The following is an 8,769-nucleotide window of genomic DNA, read 5'->3' as shown; positions in this document are numbered from 1 at the left end:
AGTATATTATGTCTTAAAAATTACTTTTAAAACACATATGCTTATTTAAACTGTTACTCTTCATAATTCATTGACTTATCACAGAACAGTATCTTCATTCTATTATCTTATTGGGTACATTTGTTAATGTTACATAAGATTTCATATAATATTAATAAATAAGAATTAAAAACATAGCTAAGAATATAATCATGATCTCTGCAATGATTCATCATCATGACCCTAGTCCCTATTGCAGTTATTTTTTCTATATCATGAGACTCTCAACCTAACTCATTTTTGTTTCAGAGATAATAAAGTTGCTCCTCTGAGCTCTATCTCACCAAGTCCTCAATAATTGTGTATTATTGACTTTCTTGGCCCACTGGTAACTGTTCACCCTGTGTATAGCCACCATACTACCTTTAAGATTCTTATGCAACATATTTCCTAGGAGGCCCATATGGCCATCACAATAATCTTTTGAGAGGGATTTTGAACCAATATTAAACGGGCTGTTTCAAGTTTTCAATGTGATAAATAATCTTAGAATTGTTGACTGTAAGAAGTATCTGTGGTTTTCTGTTACAACCTTCTTCATTGGAGGAAATGCTGGAGGAGTAGTCTAACACAGATTTACTGACAGCATAACTGATTTGTTGGGAGAGTTTCCATTCCTTCTAACTGGCTTTAAAAGAAGCAATTGTAAATGGATGATTTTTCTCACCTAACATACAGCACACTTCAAAGTGATCGCATTTTATGGTCATTACCTTTGGAAATTCTAGGTTAGAAAAATCCACTTCAGTTTCAGCATAAGCCTTTTCTAGAACGGAATCTTTATTCTAAGTGTTTATGTTTGTACACCTGAAGACTTACCCATTAGAAGGGCAGTCAAAGTACCAGCAACTTTCTGTTTTGAACATAATTGACATTAATCGTTCTACAAAATCTTTTATTTTATTCAATTATGTTTATTCAGCTTACTATGTTTTTTTCCCACTGAACTTATGACAAAGAAACTGTTGTTGCAATTAAGATTAAATTTCTTGAATCTCATGATTCATAAAAAATCAATAAGGAGGTCAGCAAAAGCTATTTAGCCTCAACAAAAAGTAGAATGGAGTTAGAAGATCAGTTATTCTTTAAATTTACAACTCTCACATCCATTAACCCTGCACCTTATGACACAATATCATTAATTTTTCAACTTACCAACCCACTTCTAAAAGTTGTTTCTGTTCATGGTATAATATTCAAATTTGCAAAAATTATACTTTTAAAATTAATTAACCCTTGACTCAGTCTCCATCTTTTGGAGATATCTTTTGTCGAAGCTTTAGATATTAAGTCTATGAAAACAATACACTCACACAAACGCAAAGGTGATAAAGCAATTATCTCTTCATTTATATTGTTAGTTCAAATTTTTTAGTTTAAAGTTTTTTCTTAAATTAACATTTTTGTGCATCTATTATTCCCTATACATGTAAATGTAACTTTAAGATAAACTCCCAAAAATGACATTGATGAGACAATGGGAGTATTTTAAATTTTGAATAGTATTGTCAAATTGACTCAACTAAAGTTTTTGTCAATTCACATTATATTTTATATATAAAACATTAAAACATAATTCATATACACTAATACACACACATACATGTATATAGGATTAAAAAGTGTTTTGTTTTGTTTTTTGCTATGACACAGAATGTATAATGTATTAGTTTTCTACTGAGGCTTTAACAAACTTAAGACAACTTAGTGACTTAAAACAAAAAATGAATACCTTCTATTTCTATAGTTTATATGTCTAACTTGAGTTTCACTATGTTAAAATAAATCAAGATGTGAGCAGAGCTTCATCCCTTTCTGGAGTCTCTAGGTCATTGGCTGCCTCCTTGTCCTTTCAAGCTTCTAGATGATGCCCACATTCCTTGACCCATGGCCTCTCTCCGCCATTTTAATTAATAATGCTATACTACCTCCTGCAGCTTTCTTTGGTAGTCACATCTTACTTTGACCCCCTCTTCTCTTCTGTCTCCCACTTCCACTTTGAAGTACTCTTGCAATTCATTTTGATTCTTCTGGACAATCCTAAGTAATCTGCTGATTTGAAGGTCAGCTGAATAACAACCTTAATTCTATATGCAACCTAAATCCCTCTTTGTTGTGAAACTTAATATACTCACTGGCTCTTCCAATTAGGAAACAGACATCTCTTGAGAAGAGATATTATTCTGCTTACTACCTATATAATAGCTTTAATTTTCCTTTATCTTATTTTAAATGAGATTTATCATTACATTTTTAAGAAATATTTTAATTCTTATTAATTTAATAAGTAAAAAACAGTGTTCCATATTTAACGTATTTTATTTTAAATGTTATATAAAAGTGGCAGTGTAAGAATATTTACTAAAGTAAAAATTAATCCTCCAAGGGACATGGAGGTATCCTTGATGTAATTTTATAATGAGAAATTTGACAAAAGATTTTAATAAAATGTCTTGCATATATTATTTACTCAAATGATGACTATGAAGAGTCATTTTGGTGCATTTCCTTTCATGTTTACTCAATAAACTATTTTGTCTCATCATTTATTAGGTTTTCAAAATTGTTTTTAAGTGCCTCGGTTTAAAAGAAAATTATGTGCTTTTGTGTCCCCTATAAGACTTGATTAAGGAAAATTCAGCTTCAGCCGAATTATGTCAGATTTGGCTCATTCCCTCTATCCTGCTTTCAACAGACTCCAAGGAAGGATCAAAGAGGTACTGAAAAAACAGCTACCCTCCCAGCGAGCCTTAATATTTGCTTTTAAGTAAATCCTCTGAGAATAAATTCAAACACAAGAGAGAAGTACATTTTGAAGATAAAACACTGATTGACTATTTAAAGGGGGTCAAATATAAAGTGATGGAAGATTTGACTTTGAGTGATGGGCACAATGAAATATACAGATGACATATTATAGAAGTGTACACTTGAAACCTATACAATCTTAACCAATACCAGCTCAATAAATTTAATTTAAATATTTAAGGAAAAAAAGAGTTATTGTTTGTATTGTCTGTATTTCAATAGTATATCAGAATATTTAAAAACTTAAAACTGGTTATATGATTTATGTTAGGTCCATAAACACCAAACTGAGTGAATATAAAAGATTCATTTATAAATTACCAAGAAAAATGTATGCATATTAAAATTCATCTAATTCTGAAAACTACAAGTCCACAGCCGATCTAACAAAAACCATTATTTTTATGGGGAAACTTTCAGGGACAAAGGATGTGTGCTAGCACCACCTTAAAGAATATAAGCATATGACCATTTCATAGCTTGCTATGAAAACAAAATAAAACAAATAAACAAACAAAATATATAGTGTGGAAAACAGTAGCAAAGACATATTTCATCCACATAAGTACATTATGTGCGTTATATTCTGTGCAGTTTTTGTCTATTCCCTAGTGTAAACCTGAAAATAAAGCATTTTGTAATGTATAATGTTCTCATCAATGTGCCTATCTAAGCACAATAAGAATGTAACTCATCAATATAACTATTTTAAATAAAGATGAAACATCCTACTAATTATTGCACTGATAATTTTCTGTTCTTTTTAATTTGATAACATTTATAATAAATTATGCTATGTTTGGTTAGTAGCAAATTCAGGAGATTCTTTCATTGGCCAAGCAAATGTTATTCTTGATATTGTCAGTAGAACATTTCCCTTTGATTATAACTCTAATATAAAATTGCAATGTTCTTATAAGAAGTAGAATCCAAAGTCGCTTTACTGAATACAGTTATAAAAGGGGCTAGCAGTATTACAGTTTTTTTTTTATTAAGGGTGATTAATTTTGTATGCTTTAAAATAGTTTACCAATATTGACTGGTTTCAATTTCTTTGACTAGAAACATTATATCTTAGATTTATTTTCTTTATTTTTTCCTCACAGAAAAGTAAGGTTTAAAAACAAAAATTATAAAAATATGACTATTTCAGTGTTTAAGGTAATCTTTGGCCTATGTGAAATTGCATTATAATTTAGCCAGTAAGAAACTAGTATGTACATTGCAAGATTAGCACAGAATATGAGTAATAGGTACAGTTAACTATCTATAAAACACAAAAAGAGTTTAATTATGTATGCTAATATCTGTAATTTTTTTACAAATGCCATTATCAATTTTCATAATAACTCTACACTCACTTACCATTAATTATTTTTATAATTACAAAGCGGGAAATTTCCAAACAGTTTATCTACAACATTGAGCATAAAGATCACAAAGACATTGTTTTGCTATTATTGTATCTTTGTAAGATATACTGAAAATACTAGCAGAACTCTGAAAAAGTGAAATGAGAAGCAGTATACATATAGTGCAGTATTTTCAATTAGATGCTTTGTAAAATCATGATATATTTTTATTTCTAATAAATAAGGGAAATCTCATCTGAATTATCTACTCCTATCGACAGTTATTTATATGATAAACCTTTGATCTAAAACTGCATTACAAAAAAACCAATTGTCTCATGCTGCTCATGGAAGTCAGTAATAGGGCGCAGACGGTGATGCCATTAAAGCAATTCAATAACAGAATATTAAGATGTCTAATAAAATATCACAAATGAGTTCCAGAAATTTATAGAGTGCTGGTAAAATGTTATAGTGTCATAGTGTTTCCTTTTGTTTTACTGTTTAGGAAGCAAATAACATTACTAATGTAAGTATATTTCCTATCCATTATATCCACATTTAGCTCCAAATCATAGTATACCTTTATCATACTGAAATGAATTTTTTCTTATTCTAGAAGTAGCTTTATACTTCTGCGTGGTTTTCCAACTGTAAAATTTGTGTTTAATTTGCATTTTTTGGTATCTTCACAATCTATGGATTAAGTATTAAAACTTAATAAATTTTGTTAAACTATTTCAAAATATGTTAAGACTCATAGCAGCAATTGTGTTTTTCTCATTAAGAAAACTAAGTTGAAAAAAATTAATGTCAGAAAATAATGGTATTAGTTTACATGGTCATGAAAATATTTTATCTGAAACCAAGTTATCTACCATCTTCTTATCAGAAAAATCTTCTTTACATTTCATGAACTTCAGTACCAGTAAATTTAACCATAACATATTTTTGGATTTAAAACTTGAAGGAGAGAAACCATTAATATTCAATAGTTTTTCAAAAATCAAACTCAGTTATTGAACCTATATTAAAGAATAAATTCTAATCTATTACTTAGACATTACATTAAAATATTTCTGTAGTGCTTAGATTATGAGATATTGTCAGGTCTAAGGATTTATTATTGATCAAGTTCAAGGTCAAGATCATTATTATGGGGTATGAATAACTAAATAATTGTGAGGGAGTAGTCTAAGCACAATAAAAACAATTTGAAAAATACATATATATGTGTAAAGGAGATACAATGCAGGTGAAATGCATTGCATTCCATTGGAAGAAGATAAATTTAACTCAATAAACATGGTAGAAATGTGTAACTTTTGGTATCCACAACCTCTTACAAATGATAGCCTTTGGTCATTTTGAACTGTACTTTTGAATCAGAACTTTTCCCCTGATAAAATACATGAGCAAGTGGGCAGTCAAGCTTCTGAAAATAAACTGGGACAGTTGTCATAATTCTAATAAAAACTAATGAAACTTAAAACTCTCTCATAAGGCTAGATGGACAATATATTAATATTTACTGCTTTTGTAGTTACCTTAGTCTATATTCCTGGCTTTCACAGAAATACCACAGTTCAATGTGACATGTCTTGTGACAATGTAAGGTTTCTGTCTAAACAAAAAGTGTTTACCAACAAATCTTTTGGACGTCTCAAAAATAAATGTGGATAATGATCCAATGTGATTTTTATCTCATAAAATACTCAAAATATTATTTTTCACATGGCAGCATCTGCAGGTGCTTGTCCGCTTCCCTCGCCAACACACATTTCTGTGTGTGCAATATTTAATGTTCTTGCTTAGCATTTGACCATGTACCAGAGCAACATAAACCCCATTTATACTGCTTATTAGGCCTTTACTTCTCATGCAATAATATATCTTAAAAACTTAAGCGAACTTTTCTATTCTATATGAATAATGATAAATCCACACTCCTGGTGGGCCCATTTTCACAGCTTCCTCTGCAATAATTAAAAGACCAGCAGAAAGTATATTGCCCATAGATTTCGAGAATTAGAACATTTTTCTTTAATACCCTTTTTAACAAAAAATGATTGTATCATTTCCTTCCCTTTTTTTAACTTTTTAAATAAACTTACTGCTGATTAAATCAGAGGTTATTTCTTAGCACTTTTTAATCATTTTTTAAAAATATTTTATTTATTTATTTTTAAAGAGAGTATAAGGGAGGGAGAAAGAGAAAGAGAAGCATCAATGTTTGGTTGCCTCTCACTTACCTCTAACTGGGAACATGGCCCACAACCTGGCCAACATCCCAAGAATGTATCCTGACTGGGAATTAAACCGGAAACCCTTTTGGTTCCCAGGCCAGCACTCAATCCACTGAACAACATTAGCCAGGGCTTTAATCATCTTTACATAGTTAATTAGTACCAAGTGTTTTTATTTTCTTATGTAAATGTATTGAACTATAAATTTCTGGGTGTGTATATTAAGTGTTTATGATAAGGTTTTGGTATTTTAATATACAGCATTAACAAAATAAGCACCTTTTCTGTAAACGATTTTTGAATATGAAAAAGAGTCTGAAACAGTTTGCCCATCAAAAATACATATTTTTTAAGAATTAAAGATTAATATTTCATATTTTTCTTGATGTTATATGTGATGAAATCTTATCTGTAACAAAATAAAAATTATATTTTCCATATTCTGTCAGGCCAAAGAGTTATACTTCATGCATCCAATGATCTTGCACACATTCAGGTGATGAAACTAAGAAATATTGTGACACAGTTATTAAACAAATGGAAGTCTTTGTCTCAGACACTTTAGAAGGGAAAACATATTAAACAAATTTTAAACTAAAAATGAAGTTGAGTAAGGACAGGAGAAAATGTCTGAAGAGTCCCAAGAATTAAACATTCATGTAAGAAAAACACTTAAGATCTAGAAAAAGTCAGATGATCAATGTGGTAAAAATGTACTTGATATTGTGCTTAAATGCAAACATAATGGAGTCTTCTAAGGGAATCAAATACATGCTTTTCATCATCAAGAACAGGAGAGACAGTGGAGATACAGGGCTTGATATAGAAACCTCACTTCTCAGGAAGGAGGCGAGCTTGACTTATTGAAGGACTCTAGGTTTTAACAACAGAATTTACATTTAACTGACTGTAAATTTTTACAAATTTTTACAATGTCCATAGTGTAATATCTCTTTAACATATTAAAAAGTGTTTATACAATGCCCATAGTATATCTTTTTTAAAAGTATTTTTAAAATCTATATAATTTTTTGAGTACTAAATTGCCAGAAAACTGCCTCAACGCAGTAGAAATACAATAAAATAAAGCAGCAAAAAAAAAAATCACAAAGAGGAATGCCATTCTCCTTGAATTTAGAAAAGAGAGAATAAGAAGATCAGGGACAAAAACGGGCCTCCCATGAAGGGTATTGTACCTTCCTAAACAGAATATAACTGAGGTATCACTAGATAATCATATACTCTTATCTTTTCAATCTAAATAAATTAGTTTTAAGGAACAAAGAAATGCATGATTTTAACTTGCCAAATTAAAAAGGTTTTCCCATTAAATAATTTTTAATTAAAAAACTCTACAATAAATATATTAATTCCCAGTTTTAGAAAGCACATTTAGAGTGTCTTTTTCTCCTTTATTAAGACAATCTGGTGAATAATGACAGACTTGGATCAAGATCTTCTTTTGTTATGTGAAGACCTTTAATTTACAGATCCTTTTAAAAACTTTTTTAAATTCCTTTAAAATTTTTTTAAAAAGCTTTTATTGAAGCTAATATATATATTCTTCTATCTTCATGCAGCTAAGGAGAAAGGCTTCTAATATAGTGTAATTTTTAATATAGTGTAATTTTTTTAATGCAGTGTAATTCCCATTATTTCTTAAAAGAAAAAGAAGGAAAAGTGTTCATTTAGAACATGGCTTTTTAGTTGATACTCTCTTTTCTTTACTTTGTTCTTAATCACTGAAAGGTTGGAAAACAGTAGGAAATTTCAGAGTTGCAAAGGCACACAAATCAAGTCTTCAACTTAATGGTGAAACAGCATTGTGTATGAATCTAGGTACTCTGATGAAGGGTTATTTTCACTAAACACTGACATGTTGACTGTAGTGGCTTTGTAGATGTGGGAAAAACCAAGTTGATAACAATCATATAAAATCACTCATTTAATGGTAGAAAATTTTTTAAAGAATAAATTTCTTTGGAGTATTGACTTTAAACCAGTGAATATGATTCCTGGAAACTTTATATGAAATTATAATTGACACAACGTAAAATACCAGAAAAGAAAATAAAGTAATACATAGTTTTCTCTCCTTGTGTTCATGATTATATATATTTCTTTCTAGATGTTACTCGATTTTTCTCCTATGATAAAGAAAATAGTTTAAAAATTAATTAGCTGAATATCAATTACATTTACACACTTTTATTTTGTTGCATCTTAAGGAGTCAGACTAGCAAAGTAATCTTAGACTATAAATTCACTCAGATTATGATATCAGATAAAATCTATATTCTGAAAAGATTGCATAAAAACATTGT

The 8,769-nt window shown here is 29.5% G+C and overlaps 1 pseudogene; it reads right to left on the bottom strand.

The window, feature by feature from the left end:
• Positions 1-319: 319 nt before the first annotated feature.
• Positions 320-6,467, bottom strand: LOC129083546 (protein BTG4-like; annotated as a pseudogene).
• Positions 6,468-8,769: the final 2,302 nt, after the last annotated feature.

This window comes from Pteronotus mesoamericanus, unplaced genomic scaffold (genome assembly GCF_021234165.1).
Source record: "Pteronotus mesoamericanus isolate MK-2021 breed Mesoamerican mustached bat unplaced genomic scaffold, CSHL_Meso_final scaffold_167, whole genome shotgun sequence".
Lineage (NCBI taxonomy): Eukaryota > Metazoa > Chordata > Mammalia > Chiroptera > Mormoopidae > Pteronotus > Pteronotus mesoamericanus.
Note: the sequence above shows the minus strand (reverse complement) of the source record. Positions and strands in the feature narration are given on the sequence as shown.